Raw genomic sequence first — 19,279 nt, 5'->3', positions numbered from 1 at the left:
CACATATTTTTTGATGTAGTGGAAGTATTTATGAAAGATATATAACCCTGCCATGTAAGTTTTCTCAGCAATTCGCCGGATATATCGAGCTTTGGCCTTCGCCTTTTTAAAATTTATTAGGTTTTCCTGTGTGGGGTATGGACGGAAAATTCCCCAGTCTTTGTTTTGCCTCTTTTTTGCTTCCGCACATTCCCGTGTATACCAGACCTTTCGGCTTTTTCGCACCACTCCGGAAGTCTGGGAATGGCTAGTTGAGCAGCGGTAATGATACATGTTGTGAACATCGCATTTATGTCATCAACTTTAAGGCCATCTGAAAAAATTCCTTCCAAAGGGCCTTTTTTTGGAAGAGCGCCCAGTCGGCCGTGGCCAACTTCCAACGCCATGGTTTGGTTAATGTGATTGATGGCTAGGATGTCGGACTGATAACGACAGGAAGATGATCGCTCCCATACGGGTTGTCAAGAACATACCATTTAAAATCTGTAAAAACACGAACAAAAAGATAAATCTAGGCAGCTCATTTTCGCACTGCTGGGAGAGCCGTAAGTGTGTTTGCCCGTGTTCAGGAGGCAGACATTGTTGCTGAGAATAAAATCTTCTATAATCCGGCCTCTGACGTCGGTTTGTTCACTTTCCCAAAACGAGGAGTGAGCATTAAAATCCCCAACTAAAAGATATGGATCCGGTAGTTGTATTAAAAGTGCTCCTAAATCATGAAGTCTGATGGTTAGAAGAGGTTCAATGTATATGGAACATAATGTTATGGTTTTAAAATCCAGGACGGTGACGGCAACTGCCTCATATGAAGTTTTGAATTCAATTTTCTTAGTTGCAACACCAACATGAACCACAATAGCAGCGCCTCCACAGAGCCTGCTTGAATTCTGTCGGTCACAGTGGAAGACTTGATATTTTTTAAGAATATTTTTTTTCTGTGGTCCTAGGTGTCTCTTGAAGATACTGCTACCGGGGAGAATGAATTTAAAATATCTGTTATGTCAGTGTGGTTCTTTAAAACTCCACGACAGTTCCAGTGAACTAGAATGTCCATCGATATAAACTTGTTGGGGATAGGTTAGGTTGATGGGTCTTTTGTACCAGTTATTGGGAGTTTATCCCTTTTTTCGATCAACAGAGCTTTGCCGCCACTGCAGCGGGGGCGAGGGAGGAGTTGTGTCCATCGCCTGCTCAGAGGCGCTGGAGGATCGTGCAGAATGCACAGGTAACTGTGCTTCAGACCTTGCCATGTGAGGTGAGGCCTTGGGGCCCGCTGACCTGGAGGTCCGCGCACCCTGTTTTGTGGGTGGTGGCGCGGCGCTAGCTGCTGCCACCTGGGGCACGGATGGCCCTGCTGCAGCCTCACTGTGTGTGGCCTGAGCAGAAGCCAGAAGCCGCTGTGATGTTGTGCCCTGTTGTACCACATCGGCGAAAGTAGGGCGTTGATCCATTAAGAAGCGCTGGCGCGCTTCTCTGAAAGGGAATGTTTTCTTTAACTTTGAGAGTGATTATGTCTTTCTCTTGTTTCCAAGTTGGACAAGCACGCGAGCAGGCAGGATGACTGCCCTCACAATGTACACAAAGTTGAGGTTCAACTTTACAGTTATCTGTGGGATGATCATGTGAGACACACTCGGCACATGTGACTTGGCCCCGGCAGCTCAGGGAGCCGTTGCCGTACTTTGACATTTGAAGGAACGTCTTGGGTTTGGGATGCACGGTCGTAGTTTAATTTTGGAGTACCCTACCTCCATAGAGTCAGGGAGAGTGCTTGAGGCGAAGGTCAGGGCAAAATGTTTTGTTTCTACTTCTTTCTTATTTCGCGTTATTTTTATTCTGTACACATTGGTGACATGTTCGTCTTTGAGTACATCTAGTAATTCTTCTTCCGTCATGTACTTCAGGTCATCATCAGAGAGGACACCGCGAACAGTGTTCAGTGATCGGTGAGGGCTTATTACTCGTTGAATGTCACCGAAGGCTGTGACTTCTGCTAGTTTCTCGCACTGATGGTTGTACAGAATTTCTAGAAGTAGGTCTCCATTTGCAAGCTTCTTTATTTTATAACCTTGGCCTCTGTTAAAGTCCTTGAAACAATGAAAGGCGAGATATGCCGTGCGGTTTTTCTGAGTGTTCACTGTGAATCTCGTGGAACCTCGAGGAATTAGCCTAGTTCTTTGAAAAGAACTTGGCAGTTACGACGGTGCGCCTCCGTTTCGGAGGGCGATCAGTTGGTAGGAAAGAGCTAGCCATAAAAGGATGTGTTTTTCGGCCATGGTGGCAGGCACCCACCACGGAGCCCAACGAGGGGACGGAGCAGGAACTTATCTGCCCACGCCAGCTGTACACCCTGACTATACTCAAATATGACGAAACCCAGGGTAGTTCACCACACAAGGTTAACCCTAGCCGCCTGAGAAAAGGAAAAACGAAGAAGGGAGGAGGAGTCAGGAGATTTGTAAAAAACAGACAGGAAAGTGAAAGATGGATGGGGAGGACAGGAAAAGGCTACTGCCGATTTCCTCCGGTCGGGTCAGGCCGGAGGTGCTGTCTACAAGAAGCCGGGGCCAAAGTGGTGTGTTGCTTCCACCGAGGCGCCTTAAGGGTCCAAACTCTCGGCATCGGCTCAACCACCAGGATCCTTCTTTCTTTCCCCGGACACGGCGATGCCACGCACAGCTTAGCGCGGGTGCTCGGGTCCGTGGTTGCACACTGCTAACCATCATCCCCCTGCGGGGATGTCCCTGCGGATGCTCAGAAACCCGTGGTGTAGCAACTCACCAACGTCTGTATCAATCAGACGCCCCTGCGGGGTGGGGGAAAAATCGGTTGCGTAGGAAGGTAAATTATTACAACCTTTCAACCTACAAGACGGTTCATGGACAAAGGTGATTTATAAACTACAGCTCCAAATGTGATCGTTGCCAAGTGGTGCGATTAAACAGCCATCATTAATTGTTTACCCGCCTTAAAAAAGCGTTATGCGATTTCTCTAAAATATGGTCTAAATATTACTGTCACCAACTCTTCCACGAAACCAGTGTGCCGGGTAAGGGTGATGAGAAGCGCCCAAGCACATTTATTCCTCTCGATTTCGACCAGGATGTGATTAACCCGCATTTGTTCCCTCACACACTCTGCCGACTACCGGACTCTTACGTTACACCAATAATTTTCCTTTCCATAGTTAGCTGCGTTGTCCTTAACTTAAGGTGAACCCTCTTTGTTAGCCTCCCCGTTTCTGCCCCGTACGTGAGTACCGGTAAGATGCACCTGTTGTATACTTCTCTCTTGAGAGATATTGGCAAACTCCCATTCATGATCTCAGAAAACCTACTGTGCCCACTTCGCCCACTATGCCCACTTCGAGTTATCAATCAATTCGCTCTCGCCCTACCATAAGCTTGCCGTCCCGGTTAGCTCAATTGGTAGAGCGACTGCTCCAGTGTAGCGGTGGTCCCGGGTTCGATCCCCGGACCAGGAAGTTTTTCTTAACAGCGAAGTGTCTGTGAAGGCTGTATAGCTTTCCTTTGTAGCCGTATGGCTGCGCTTGGGTGGATGTCAATGAGTAATTGCTCCCTTATTACAAATCTACTCCATCTTGGGGATTCCCCTAAACATTTGACCAACACTGTGCCCACTTCGAGCTATCGATCAATTCGCTCTCGCCCTACCATAAGCTTGCCGTCCCGGTTAGCTAAATTGGTAGAGCGACTGCACCGCTGTAGCGGTGGTCCCGGGTTCGATCCCCGGACCAGGACGAATTTTTCTTTAACTGCGAAGTTTCTGTGAAAGCTGTATTGCTTTCCTTTGTAGCCGTATGGCTGCGCTTGGGTGGATGTCAATGAGTAATTACTCCCTTATTACAAATCTACTCCACCTTGGGGGATTCCCCTAAACATTTGACCAAAACCTGCCATATGCGCTCCACCCCATTCTTATTCATCTAATTATTACCCTCTAATTATACGGATCACCGGTCACTAGCTGCCCTAAGTAGACGTGCACCTGGGTACCAATTGTCAACTACTGTTCCCTTGTTAGACTGTTGAACATTAGTTTGGTTTTCTGCATTTTTAGGCTCACCGTTCTGCTCTGCCTAACTCCTTGGTCACTCTTTGCAGTTCATGTCCTCTGTGACTCAGCAAGGCAATGATCACGAAATAAGATTACTTAGGTATTCTCCATTAACTCTTATCCCCAACTGTTCCCATTTCAGGCCCCGGAATACCTCCTGTGTCTCCCTGCATGACACCTTTCCTTATTGGAATTTTATTGCCGACTTTATCGAGAACTATCATAGCTGTGGAATCGTTATAAATATCTTCATATATTTTCACAAAACACTTCTACACCCTGATTCCGCATTGCCTGCATGACTGCTGAGGACTCTACCGAGTCGATTGCTTTCTCGTAATCAATGAACGCTATATTTAGGGGCTGGTTATATTCTGCGCATTTCTCTATCACCTGATTGATAGCGTGGATATGGTCTATTATCCAGTATCCTTTACGAAAGCCTGTCTGATCATTTGCTTGATTGAAGTCTAAGGTTGTCCTGATTCTATTTGCGATTACCTTAGCAAAACATTTCCGAAGACACTTTGGAAATAAGCCTTGTGGTCAACCCAGTGCCGCTTCCCCGAACCACTTGGCGCGGAATCACTGGGCCGCTTCGGAGCCATAGGTCTCACTTACTCGACTGCAACGAGACGTCTGGCGAAGAAGCGGCAGTGCAGCGCCCACCGCCGATGGGCGCGCGCTCGTTCTACCACTACTGTGTGACGTCACGGTTACTATGCACAGCTGCGCCCCCCCCATCGGCGCGCCGGTTGCTAAGGAGGGGAGGAGGTTGCGCCGCTGCACGGAGGAGAGGCACACTTGGCACGATTCCTGAAGCGTGACACCTCTGCTGGCAACCGTCTGTCGACAACGATGAGGCTTCAAAGGCTTTCGCCTTAATATCTTGAAGGCAACGAATAGTAACCTTATCCGTCTGACTTTTGAGGTCCTTGACGTCGACTTTCTTATGAATTGAGATAATGTTAGCGTTCTTCCAAGCTTCTGGCACGCTCGAGGTCATAAGGCATTGCGTATACAGGGTGGCTAGTTTTTCCAGCACAATCTCCCCTCCGTCCTTATCTGCAGTTACCTGATCCTCACCAGCTGCTCTCTCCCTTTGCATTGTTCCTGAGGCTTTCTTCCTCTTTCGTTACTGGCGGGATATCCCATTGCTGTTCCATTACTCTCTCAGTAATGTTCCGATTACTTTGGCTACTATAAAGACTTGTGTAGAACTCAACGGCTACTTTACCTACATTGTTCGTATTGCTAATGTCGTTTCCCTCTGTTTCTTAGCGCCATCTGGTTTTTAACTGTGCCTAGTTTTCTTCATTGCTTTTAGGCTGCCTCCGTTTTTAGAACATGCTCGATTTTCTCCTTGTTAGACTTCCTTAAGTCGACTAGCTTGCACTTATTTGTTAACTTTGTTAGTTCTGCCACCGTACACTAAAAAAAATCGCACCCTTAAGGGTGCATTCCCGTGTCTATAACTCACACCCTCCTAAAAGGGTGCAAAGTATGATCGTCGCACCCATAGCAAGGGTGGGATCCTTATGTTTTGGCAGCCTAAAAGGGTGCAAAGTATGCTTGTCGTACCCTTTTAACGACTGCTTTAAAGTTTCATAGATTTTTATTGCTTTAAAAGGTGGTGTCCAATTTCTTTTTTAGGGCACACTTTTGAATGGAAGCTAAACATTTCCTACGAAAAGCTGCCGACGACCTGCCCCACATTGCACTAACGTTATGGCATCTCCAACTATAAATACAATACCCAGATGTGAGTCTCACGGTGTTCGCAACAACCGCGTCCGCCGAAGCGAAGACGCCGGCTGAAACAACAAATACCATTCCGGGCGCACTTTCTCTAAGTTTATATAAGCCATTCCAGCCACCCCCTATTTGGAGTCAGTGACGCTTAGCACTTCAGCTAAAATAATTCAGTTAATTATCACATTCTGGGGACGCACATCCCAGTCCTAGCTGCTCGCATCAAGATTGCAGCTGTCTTTTAATGGAAAACTCAATTAGCTCACACCATATTAAAAGCACGCTTGATGGAACTACTGGAATGCTGTTCGACAAGTCAAAGAATACCGTACACCCTTGCGCACCCTTGCAACTGAAGGAGCTACAACACCCTTGCACCCGTGCATCTTTGAAGGGTCCATGGATGCATTAAACGTGCTAACGTGCTCAGCGCACCCTTTTCCAAAAAAATAATACAAAATGAGGGTGTGAAAGGGCAGCCATGAGGGCTACGCCTTTAAGGGTGCAAATTTTTTTACTGTGTAGGGTTAGGTGGTTTCATGTTTGGAGTTTCTTAATCACATTTTTCGTCTCCTCAGATAGCTTGCCGGTATCCTGCCGAACCAACCCACCACCTACTTCTAGCACTGCTACACGAACAGCACTGCTAGGCTAGCCTCACTGGATAAGGTTCTAGTGTTAAACGCTGCCAGGTTTAGTTTCCAATGGCGGCCTGTCCGGAGCCAGAGATTCTTAGCAACATTCACTGCTGTCACTCTTTAGTCTAATATTTGAGCTGTCAGGCCAGACTAACGAGAACTTTCGTAGCAGCCATTTGCTGATCGACAAGTGGTTTGAGCATTGTGAAGGTAGATATATTTATTTATTTAGAAATACTGCTGTCTCTTGTTAGGGACTTAGCAGGGGTGCGTTACAAAGCATAATACAACAATGTCAAGTAACATGATTAGGCAGAATACAACGTCAAGTAAAATGGTTAGGCAGTTCTAGCTTAAACTGATTAGTTGGCAATGAACGCAGAGAACCACCTAAGTATTTCCACAATTCAGCAGTGTGTGGAAAAAAATAAAACTGAAAACAATCTATGGACGGGATGAAAGAAAACATGTTCAGTGGGTGAGTCCGTCGGGTAACTCGATCCGACGGAGAATCCCACCGCGGTGGTTCAGTTGGTTACAGCGCTCGGCTGCTGGCCTGAAAGACGCCGGTTCGATCATAGCCACGGCGGCCGAATTACAATGGAGGTGAAATTCTAGAGGCCCGTGTACTCTGCGATATCAGTGCTCGTTAAAGAACTCCAGGTGGTCGAAATTTTCAAAGCCCTTCACTACGGCGTCCCCATAGCCTTAGTCGCTTTGGGATGTTAAACCATAATAAACCAAACCAAATCGACCCGACGGAGAGATCAGCAAGGGTCACATGCGCCTTCATAACTGGACTGCAAAATAATGCTGCAAAGTAGGCGCTGATTTAACTAGCCGTCGAGGAGTGCGCACTGTAAAACGGAATGTCACTTGCCTGAAATTTTTCAATTCCAGGAACATTATATAGGAATAGTGGCCTGGTTGTATCCGAGTAGAACGCTTCTAATTCCTTAATGATTCCGTGACTGTCACTCCGCGAGCCGCCGATGGTCAGGTAGATGTCAATGGTCTGATTGCGGTGACGGCGACCGGCAGCGGTCACGAGCGCATCGAGGGCATCATTGACTCGGTTGCTATCAAACTTGTACTCAGTCCGGCCTGATTCCCCGATGGCCACCGAGTAGAAGACCATTGCTGTGCAGTAACGATTGGGGATGGCCTTAAGGCTGTAGTGGAAGCCGTTGCTGGCGTCTCGATTGAAGGTGTACCTGCCGGAGCAAAAAGTGAAAACGACTGTTATAGACAGCCCACAGGTCCCAGCCACTACTGCGCAGAAGTTACTGTTGAACACGAATTTATGCTTGCATGTAACCGCATTTCAAGGTTCACATATATATATATATATATATCGTAAGGGGGCTAGGTGTTTCAGAAGATAGCGGCAAGGCAGCGATCACAGCAGCTTCGGCGCGACGTCCAGTCAGCTCAGAAAGGCGGTTCACCAAAAACAGGGCTCGCGCACTGGTTACCATCGGCTTTTTCCTCTTCAGCGGTTGCCTGCACAGGGTCCGCGCTGGCATGAAACATTACAACATATTATATATATCGACCGCCGAGGCTAAGATGGAACCCACGTATTTCGGGTCAGCAGCCAGAGCCACCGCGGCGCACATTAATGAACCCCATTTGGTCTAAATTTCCGCAGCTCTTAACTACGGCATCCCTCATCGCCTGAATCGCTTTGGGAAGTTAAAGTTATATATATATATATATATATATATATATATATATATATATATATATATATATATATATATATATATAATCCAGCACAAAAGGGAAAATCTTGGCACGGTATGTGTAGTAAGAACGTAGACCAGCGTTTGAAACGCTTGAAACAATTTCTTGACGTTTCGACCGTTGAACGGCCTTCGTCAGAATGTCAATTCAGATGCGACATTCTGACGAAGGCCGTTCCACGGTCAAAACACCAATAAATTGTTTCAATCGTTTCAAACGTTGGTCGACGTTTTTACTATATATTATATATATTGTCACGTAGTGGTGACTGGAGTCCGGCGAACAGAAAAACAACGAGGATGTTTTCGAAACGGAACTCTTTTTTGGGCTGACTTGCGCCCGCAATGAACTGAATCACTCGGCGGCGGCGTAGCAACGAGCGTGCTCTGCGGTCGTCGAACGGAATGCCCGCCGCTGTCAGCCGTGCTCTTTTTAAAGCTGATAGCGAACATTCGAGATAAAGCTTCGGAAGTTACTAGAACATTCTGACACAAAGTAGAATCGGCTCCGCCTGGATGCAGTCAATCGAGATAAATCTATGCGTGTCCTGCGTCACAAACGAACCGACAAAGCGACGTGACGGCAGCCTTGAAGCATGAACAAATAACACAAGAAACAAACACTACAAAGTTTCGCGGCATTACTCCCCTCTCAAAGAAGCATCGACTCGATGCTTTAGACCATAATGCGGCTATAAACAATCAAAAACGGATTGTGCAAAAATAAATACCGAATGTGGAAACACGGAGTCCTTTAGCGTCCATGATAGGGCTTTAGGCGTACGAAATGGACTTCTGGTCGTACGCGGCGTCGCTGGGATGCAGTCATTTGGTCAGGAACGACTTCATAGTCCAATTCACCTAGCCGACGAAGACCCTTGTACGCGCCGAAATAGCGGCGCAAAAGCTTTTCACTCAATCCTCAGCGGCGAATGGGCGTACAAACCCACACTCGGTCTTCTGGCTTGTAATCGGCGTTGCGTCTTCGTAGGTTCTAGCGCGAGGCGTCGGTCCGCTACTGGTCTTTGATCCTTCACCGGGCAAGTCTTCGGCCTTCTGCGCGTTGTAGGTAGGGGGCGATGTCGACGTTATCTTCTTCGGTAACGTTCCGCAGCATGGCGTCCAGCGTGCTTGTGGCCTCTGCCATGGACGATCATAAAAGGAATCATCTGGGTGGTCTCCTTCACAGCGGTGTTGTAGGCGAAGACTACGTAAGGCAAGATGACGTCCCAGGTCTTGTGTTCGGCACCGACATACATGGCGAGCATATCCGCGATGGATTTGTTGAGGCGCCCGGTCAGTCCGTTGGTCTGCGGGTGGTATGCAGTTATTCTCCGGTGGCTGGTTTGGCTGTAATGGAGTATGCCTTGCGTCAGTTCCGGTGTGAATGCTGTTCCTCTGTAAATGATGAGCACATCGGGGGCGTCGCAGTGCGTTTGCCTCGGCGTAGCGGGTCAGGTAGTATGTCGCTATAATGATCCACTGATTTCCAGATGTTCATAAGGGCCAAGCAAGTCCACGCCGATCTGCTGAACGGGCCTTGAGGGGATCTCAATGGGGTTCAGAAATCCTGCTGGTCGGGTTGGAGGGGTCTTTCGTCGCTGACATTCTCGGCAGTTTCTCACATAATGTGAGACAAAGGCAGACAGTCGGGGCGAGTAATACTTGTCTTGAATGCGGCGGAGGGTGCAACAAAACCCGACATGTCCAGCTGTCGGCTCGTCGTGTGAGGCCTGAAGAACTTCTCCACGCAGACTTACGGTACAACAAGGAGGTAGGCTGCTTCGTTCGCTGCGAAGTTCTTCTTCACGAGGACATCGTTCTGAAAACAGAACTAAGACAATCCTCTCTTGAACGAGGCGGGAGATGAACAAACCTTGCCTTCCAAGCATTCGATGAGGCATTTTATGTCGGGGTCCGAGCGTTGCTGTTGTGCAAGAGAGCTGGAGCTGATGGGTCCCAGGAATGCGCCCTCATCGTCGTCCGGCGGCGGGCCATCTACAGGCGCTAGTGACAGGTAGTCGGCGTCAGTGTGCTTGCGTCCGGACCTGTAAACGACGGTCATATCAAACTCCTGGAGCCGCAGGCTCCATCGAGCGAGGCGGCCGGAGGGGTCCTTCAAACTGGCGAGCCTGCACAGTGCGTGGTGATCGCTGACCACCTTGAACGGCCGTCCGTACAGGTAGGGGCAGAATTTCGAAGTAGCCCAGAAGATGGCAAGGCACTCCTTCTCAGTTATCGAATAATTAGCTTCGGCTTTGGACAGGGAATGGCTAGAGTACGCGATGACCACCTCCACTCCGTCAATTTTCGGAACGAGGACAGCGCCTAGGCCCACACTACTTGCGTCGGTATGAATTTCAGTCTCGGCGTTTTCATCGAAGCGCGCGAGGATCGGTGGGGACTGTAAACGACGCTGAAGTTCCTTGAAGGCTGCCACTTGCCGCGCTTCCCATTTAAATGGCACGTCTTCTTTGTCAGGTGGGTCAGTGGCTCGGCAGTGCGCGAAAAGTTCTTCACAAATCGTCCGAGGAATCTGCGCAAAGCTTTTTTATGAGCCGGTGGCGGAAACATTGCGATAGCAGCTGTTTTCTGCGGCTCTCGCCGTACTCCCTCCTCGCTAACAATGTGGCCTAGAAACAGCAGCTCTTAATCAATCAATCAATCAATCAATCAATCAATCAATCATTTTATTTCCTTAGAAAAGGAGGAGTACGGGACTAAAAGCTCGAGCAGCTTGACGAGGTCCCGACCCCTTGTTAGTTGGCATGACAGCAGGATGACGGCCAGTCTTACACAGAAATGAAAAAATATCACAAAGCAACGGGTAATAGAGAATGAAACAAGACGGCAATCAATCGGAGAAGCAACAAAAGGTAATACAGATAAATCAACACACATAAGCAACATTAGTGAACAAAATTAGGCGAATAGGAAGGCATGGTTTAGTCTTGCAAATGAAGAAGTTGACAAAAACGTTTAATGCGACAGTTTTGGTTTCTGGAGGGATCAAAATTTTGTCGGTCTAGTAAGTTTAGCAGCGAAGGTAGTGTATAAGATAGAGATTGTTCATCATAGGAGGTTCTCGGAGTGTGTACAAACCACATTTCTTTATGTCGGGTCTGACGAATATTTGTGTTTTCTTGGAGTTTTGCCAGATGAGTTATGTAATCAATGCCAAACTTTACAAAACCTTTGTAGCACAACATCAACCTGTAATTATAAAAACAAAACACAGGAAGAATTTCATATTTTGGAAAAAGTGGTTTTGTGGAGTATGTATAATGGACATCAGCTATGTAACGTACAGCTCTTTTTTGTAGCAAATGTAGTTTCTGCAAGTTTGTCACGCCAGTTGTGCCCCACACCATGCAATACTGCATGACAGATACCACCAGTGCATTGTACAACATTAATTTTACCTTGGTCGGGAGAATGCGACGCAGACGAGCAATGACACCAATGGCAGATGACAATTTTGATTGTAGGTGATCAACATTCTCATTCCAGGTAAGGTGCTTTGAAAAATGCACCCCAAGGATGTTAACGGAGTCCACTATCTCTAACTGCTCACTGCCCAGACACAAATTCATATTAGTTGTCAACATCTTACCTCTAGGCGTGTACAAGATTACTTTTGTTTTCTTCGGGTTGATTTTTAAACAGTTTATCGCGGACCAGCGTTCTAAGTCAGACAGCGTCTTATTAGCCTTTATTTCTAAATCTGTTTCCACGTTGCCTGTAATAAAAATGGTTGTGTCATCGGCATACGAAACGAATGTAGCATTATCTGTGCAGCTTGCAATGTCATTTATGTAAATTAAGAATAAAAGTGGGCCCAAAATGCTTCCTTGCGGCACACTAGTGGTAACTGCCTTCCGTGAAGATATTGCGTTATTGGCATCTACAAACTGTGACCTGTGGGACAGATAAGATGACAAAAGCGAGTGGGCGATTCCACGCACACCATACATTTCTAATTTGTTAAGAAGAATGGAATGATTAATTAAATCAAAAGCCTTAGAGAAGTCTATATATATGCCTAACGCCATATGCTTACACCTGAACGTGTCTAAAATTATTTCTTTTTGGCTCAGGAGGGCTGTTTCCGTAGAGCGATGCTTTCTAAAACCATGTTGAAAGTCTGCAATCAAATGGTGGCGGTTGAAGAATGAGAGTAATCGCTCATGCATTATCTTCTCAATGCCCTTAGAAAATACTGGAACTATTGATATAGGCCGATAATTATTCAGTGCAGTTTTATCACCGCGCTTGAAGACGGGAACAACGCGGGTGATTTGCATCCTCTTAGGAAAGGTACCTGTTGATAATATTATGTTATACACATGGGCAAGAATAGGGCTTATAATATCGAGCACAAACTTTACAGGGCGAATCTGGATACCATCGGCATCTAGTGACTTGCTATTGTTTGTAGCTCTGATACATGAAAAAACTTCAAGAAAAGTGGCACTTCTCATAGGAAAAGTGGCACTTCTCTGCTTTCAAAGTTAGGCCGGAAAACTTAATTGCGTCTAGTACTGTTCGAAGCCTTTTTAGGTGTCCCTCAAAGTTCGAGGCTAAGACAACGACGTCATCTAAATATACCAGACAAATCTGCCACTTCAGGCCAGCCAGCACTGTGTCCATTACTCGCTGAAATCTGGCTAGCGCGGAACAGAGGCCCAAATTGCATCACCTTGAACTTGAAGAGGCCATCTGGAGTGATTAATGCAGTCTTCTCGCGATCTCGTCGATCGACCTTAATTTGTCAGTAGCCGCTCTTGAGGTCCATCGATGAGAAATATCTGGCGGTGCAGAGCCGGTCCAGTGTGTCGTCGATGCGAGGGAGGGGGCAGACGTCCTTAGTGATGTTGTTCAAGCGCCGGTAATCAACGCAGAATCGAAGTGCTCCGTCTTTCTTTCTCACTATAACAACAGGTGCCGCCCATGGGCTCTTTGAAGGCTGAATAACGTCGTCGCGCAGGATTTCTTCCACTCGGTCTCGGATGGCTTGTCGTTCTGGCGGCGACACTCGGTAGGGGCTCTGGCGGAGAGGTCGGGCGTGCTGGTCGGTTATAATGCGATGCTTGGCGATCGGCGTTTGTCGGACCTTCGGCGATGACGAGAAGCACTCGCTGTAGCTTCAAAGGAGATTGCGGATCCGATCTTGTCTGTTCCGGGGCAAGGCTGGGAGAGCGGGAAGAAGTCTCGTACGTCGGACATTTCGTCGAGGAATGCAATCGTCGTTCCTCTGTTAACGTGCCCGAGGCTTGTCCTCTGCGGAAATGTGCAATGCCCCTTGCGATGCCGATTCCTCGGTCGAGAAGCAACTGCATGTTCCCCTCGATAACGGCTTCAGTGTTATTCGCTTCCGTGGCGCCTACGGTTATGATGACGCTTGAGCGGGGTGGGACACTCACTTGTTCCTCCAGGACACTAAGCGCCACGTCACGTTCTGGAGTTCTCATCGTTGGGATGGCCTCGTCCGTGGAAAGTGTGATCATCTTGGATCGCAGGTCTATGATCGCCTGATGCTCATTAAGGAAATCCATGCCCAAGATCAGTTCGCTGGAACATTGCCGTATTACTACGAAGGTCGCGGGATATAGGTATGTCCTTTGAGAGTCACTCGCGCTGTGCATCGTCCTGATGACGTAATGAGGTGGCCTCCTACGGTGCGAATTTGTCGGCCGTCCCCAGCGGTCGTTACTTTCCTCAGCTGCGCACCGAATGATCCATTCATCACCGAATAATCGGTTCCCGTGTCGACTAGAGCGGTGACTTTGCGGCCGTCGATAACCACTTCTAAGTCGGATGTCCTAGCTCTGGAGTTTAACGTCGTCCTCGGCGTCGGGTCACGGCTTCGTCGGGTGTGTGAATCGTGGGTGGGGCGTGCGGTCAAAGCTTTTCGTGGTGGCGGCGTCGTTTTGAAGGTGGTTCGCGTCGTGGTCGAGGTTGTCTTTGTATGCGGTGTCGGCGTAGTGGGTGCGGCGTCTTCATACAACGTGGTCGCTGGAGGATCTTCGTCGTTTCCTCGGCAAGCAACCTGACCTCTACAGTTTGCTTTGTTTAGTTTCCCCAACGGGGGCTAGAGGACCTTCTTTGGACAGCCGCGGCGTAGCTGCGGCCCGGTGATGCAAATCGTGTGATGGACGGCGACGGCGAGCCGGAAAGACGGCTTGACGACGCGTACTCCCCTCTGTGCAGGTAGTCGTCGATTTCCCGCGGTCGCTGGCCGGGGAATGGTCGTGGGGCGTAGATGGCGAAACCACGCAGGCCGATGCGTCTGTACGGACAGTGGCGAAGTACAAGACCTGCTTCGCCGCAATGGAAGCACAACAGGCGGTTATTGGAAGTCCTCCAGGCGTCGCACTTCCTGGGGCTTGGGCGTCGTTCGTAGGCAGGGCGGGCGGGGCAGGCGGACGGCGTTCGGGACAGCTGGTTCACGTCGAAGAGGCGGACTTCGGCTCTCGCGTTCGGGCTGAGGACTGCGTAGTGCAGTGGCGTAGGTTAAGGCTGGAGCTTCAACTGGAGGCGAAGATGACGGGGTGCCAAGCGCATGCTGCACTTCTTCAAGTACGATTTCCTCAAGAGTCGCTACTTAAGGCTAGTTGGAAGATGGTAGCAGGCGACGCAGCTCTTCCCGTACAATTTCTGGGATAACATCCCGCAGGCTGCCTCCGAATGCTGTGCCATCCGAGAGGGCAGTCGAGGTCACTTGGGGCAGTCGAGGAAAATGACGCGCTCGTGCTTCCAAGGTTCTCTCTATGGCGGCTGCTTAACTGGTGAATTCCGCGACCGTCTCCGCTGGGTTGCGTGTCAGACCGCCGAAAAGTGCCTCTTTAGCACCACGCATCAGAGCAGCCCGAGCCGTCTCGAAGAAGATCACGCGAAAGCCGCACAATCCGTACTAACCGAACGCTAAGGGCGAAGCAGCCCTTGTCTGCAGAGGTGTCCACCAGAATTCGGACTGCTACCGGTCCGCACGCGAGCGAAGAAGGACCACTCAATTTCGACTTCAGCAGTGGAGACGACATCAGCCCCCATTATTTTACACCATCCCCGACTGCCGTCCACGTTCAACGCTTCACCGGGCGAGGATCCCGAGGAATGGCTGGAACAGTTTGGACGTGTCGCCGTGTTACACAGCTGGGACGACCAGACTAAAATGAGCCTTGTTTACTTAGCCTTGGAAGGACCAGCGAAAATTTGGTTCGAGAATAACGAAGATTCTTTAGCGACGTGGGAATTATTCAAACGGGAGTTCCTGAAGGCCTTCACGAGCATCATCAGGAAAGAAAGAGCTCAGCTGCTTCTGCAGTCACGCATCCAACACCCGAACGAGTCAGTGACCGCATACGTAGAAGATATGAAGCGCCTTTCGACGAGTCGATCGTCACATGGCGGAGGAGCTGAAGGTGGAGCTTTTGATGCGTGGTGCTAAAGAGGTACTTTTCTGCGGTCTGACCCGCAACCCACCGAAGACGGTCGCGGAGTTCACCAGTGAAGCAGCCGCCATTGAGAGAACCTTGGAAGCACGAGCGCGTCATTTTCCTAGACAGCCCCAAGTGACCTCGACTGCCCTCTCGGATGGCACAGCTTTCGGCGGCAACCTGCGGGATGTTATCCGAGAAATTGTACGGGAAGAGCTGCGTCGCCTGCTACTGTCTTCCAACCAGCCTCAAGTAGCGACCCTTCAGGAATTCGTACGCGAAGAAGTGCAGCATGCGCTTGGCACCCCGCCATCTTCGCCTCCAACTGAAGCTCCACCTTAACCTACACCACTGCACTACGCAGTCCTCAGCCCCAACGCGAAAGGCGAGGTCCGCCTCTTCGACGTGAACCAGCTGTTCCCGAAAGCCATCTCCCTGCCCCCACACGCCCAGCCTACGAACGACGCCCAAGCCCCAGGAGGTGCGACGCCTGGAGAACTTCCAACAACCGCCCGTTGTGCTTCCATTGCGGCGAAACCGGTCATATACTTTGCCACTGCCCGTACAGACGCATCGGCCTGCGAGGTTTCGCTATCGACGCCCCACGGCCATTCCCCGGCGAGCGATCACGGGAAATCGACAACTACCTGCACAGAGGGAAGTACGAGTCGTCATGCCGATTTTCCCGCTTGCCGTCGCCGTCCACTAAGTTTTGCATCACCGGGCCGCAACTACGCCGCGGCTGACCGAGGAAGATCCATTAGCCCACGTCTACCGACGTGGGCTAAGGGATCGACCACTACCTGCACAGAAGGGAGTACGGGTCGTCAAGCCGTCTTTCCGGCTCGCCGTCGCCGTCCATCGCACACGATTTGCATCACCGGGCCGCAGCTGCGCCGCGGCTGTCCGAGGAAGGTCCTGTAGCCCCCGTTGGGGAAACTAAACAAAGCAACTTGTGGAGGTCTGGTTGCTTGCCAAAGAAACGACGAAGATCCTCCAGCGACCATGCCGTATGAAGACGTCGCACCCACTAAGCGGACGCCCCATACAACGACTACCTCGACCACGACGCGAAGCACCTTCAAAACGACGCCGTCGTCAGGAAAACCTTCGACCATACGCCCCACCCACAATTCACATATCCGACGAAGCCGTGACCCGACGCCGAAGACGACGCGCAACGCCAGAGCCAGGACATCCGACTCAGAAGTGGTTATCGACGGCCGGAAAGTCACCGCTCTAGTGGACACAGGAGCCGATTATTCGTTGATGAACTGACCATTCGGTGCGCAGCTGAGAAAAGTAACGACCGCATGGGACGGCCCACAAATTCGCACCGCAGGGGGCCACCTCAATACGCCAACAGGACGGTGTACAGCGCGAGCGACTCTCAAGGGACATACCTATCCCGCGACCTTCGCAGTGATACCGCAATGTTGCCGCGAAGTGATCCTGGCCACGGATTTCCTTAATGAGCATCAGGCGATCACCCTGCGCAAGTGAGTGTCCCACCCCGCTCAATCGTCATCACCGTAGGCGCCACGGAAGCGAATAACACTGAAGATATTATCGAGGGGAACATGCAGTTGCTTCTCGACCGAGGAATCAGCATCGCGAGGCATCGAACATTTCCGCAAAGGACAAGCCGAAGTACTGCTGACTAACTTCAGCGAAGTATACCGGCACGTTAAGAGAGAAACGACGATTGCATTCCTCGATGAAATATCCGACGTACGAGACTTTTTCGCGCTCTCCGATCATGCGTACAAGATTCGCCTGACCAAGAGAATTCGCCCACTTTCGACATAAACCCAGCCTTGCCCCGGAACAGTCAAGACCAGATCCGCAATCTCCTTCGAAGCTACAGCGAGTGCTTCTCGTCATCACCGGAGGTCCTACAAACGCCGATTGCCAAACATCGCATTATAGCCGACCAGCACGCCCAACCTCTCCACCAAAGCACCTACCGAGTGTCGCCGCGAGAACGACAAGCCATCCGGGACCAAGTGGAAGAAATGCTGCGCGACTACGTTATTCAGCCTTCAAAGAGCCCCTGGGCGGCACCTGTTTGGTTTGGTTCATGGGTTTTAACGTCCCAAAGCGACTCAGGCTATGATAGACGCCGTAGTGGAGGGCTCCGGAAATTTCGACCACCTGGGGTTCTTTAACGTGCACTGACATCGCACAGTACACGGGCCTCTAGAATTTTTCCGCCAAAGAAATTCAGCCGCCGCGGCCGGGATCGAACCCGCGTCTTTCGGGTCAGCAGTCGAGCGCCATAACCACTGAGCCACCGCGGCGGGGCCAGGGCGGCACCTGTTGTTCTAGTGAGAAAGAAAGACGGAGCACTTCGATTCTGCGTTGATTACCGGCGCTTGAACAACATCACAAAGAAGGACGTCTGCCGCCTCTTTTGCATCGACGACACACTGGACCGACTCTGCAACGCCAGATATTTCTCATCGATGGTCCTCAAGAGCGGCTACTGGCAAATTGAGGTCGATGAAAGAGAACGCGAGAAGACCGCATTCATCACTCCAGATGTCCTCTTCGAGTTCAAGGTGATGCCATTTGGTCTCTGTTCTGCACCAGCCACATTTTAGCCAGTAATGGATACAGTGGTGGCACGCCTGAAGTGGCAAATTTGTCTGGTATATGTAGATGACGTTGTTGTCTTCGCGTCGAACTTTGAGAAACACCTAAAAAGGCTTCGAACAGTACTAGACGCAATCAAATCGTCCGGCCTAGCTTTGAAAGCAGGGAAGTGCCACTTTGCCTATGAAGAGCGGCTGTTTTTAGGCCACATCGTTAGCAAGGAGGGAGTACGGCCAGACCCGCACAAAACCGCTGCTATCGCAATGTTTCCACCAGCGGCCGATAAGAAAGCTGTGCGCAGATTCCTCGGACGATTTGTGAAGAACTTTTCGCGCACCGCCGAGCCACTGAAACACCTTACAAAGGCAAACATGCCATTTAAATGGGAAGCGCCGCAAATGGAAGCCTTCAAGGAACTTCAGCGTCGTTTACAGTCCCCACCGATCCTCGCGCACTTCGATGAAAACGCTGAGACTGAAATTCATACCAACGCAAGTAGCGGGGGCCTAGGCGCTGTCCACGTTCGGAAAATTGACGGATTGGAGAAGGTCATCGCGTACGCTAGCCGTTCCGTGTCCAAAGCCGAAGCTAATTATTGGACAACTGAGAAGGAGTGTCTTGCCATCATCTGGGCTACTTAGAAATTCCGCCCCTACCTGTACCGACGACCGTTCAAGGTGGTGAGCGATCCCCACGCACTGTGCTCGCTCGCCAGTTTTAAGGACCCCTCCGGCCGCCTCGCTCGATGGAGCCTGCGGCTCCAGGAGTTTGATGTAATCGTCGTTTACAAGTCGGGATGCAAGCACTCTGACGCCGACAGCCTGTCACGAGCCCCTGTAGATGCATCGCCGCCGGATGACGATCAGGACGCCTTCCTGGGACCCCTCCGCTCCAGCTCTTTTGCACAACAGCAACGCTCGGACCCCGACATAAAATGCCTAATCGAATACTTGGAAGGCAAGGTTTGTTCACCCCCCGCCTCGTTCAAGCGAGGATTGCCTTCGGTCTGTTTACAGAACGATGTCCTCGTGAAGAA

General features: G+C 50.0%; 1 non-coding gene across 1 annotated transcript; it reads left to right on the top strand.

The window, feature by feature from the left end:
• The first annotated feature begins 3,410 nt into the window (after positions 1–3,410).
• TRNAT-AGU (transfer RNA threonine (anticodon AGU)) lies at positions 3,411–3,484 on the top strand. The gene has a single exon. It is a non-coding gene; the product is annotated as a tRNA-Thr (tRNA).
• The last annotated feature ends 15,795 nt before the right edge of the window (positions 3,485–19,279 follow it).

This window comes from Amblyomma mixtum, chromosome 1 (genome assembly GCF_055824585.1).
Source record: "Amblyomma mixtum isolate Tamu chromosome 1, ASM5582458v1, whole genome shotgun sequence".
Classification (NCBI taxonomy): domain Eukaryota; kingdom Metazoa; phylum Arthropoda; class Arachnida; order Ixodida; family Ixodidae; genus Amblyomma; species Amblyomma mixtum.
The sequence above is the reverse complement of the archived record's forward strand: the minus strand, read 5'-3'. Positions and strand labels throughout refer to the sequence as shown.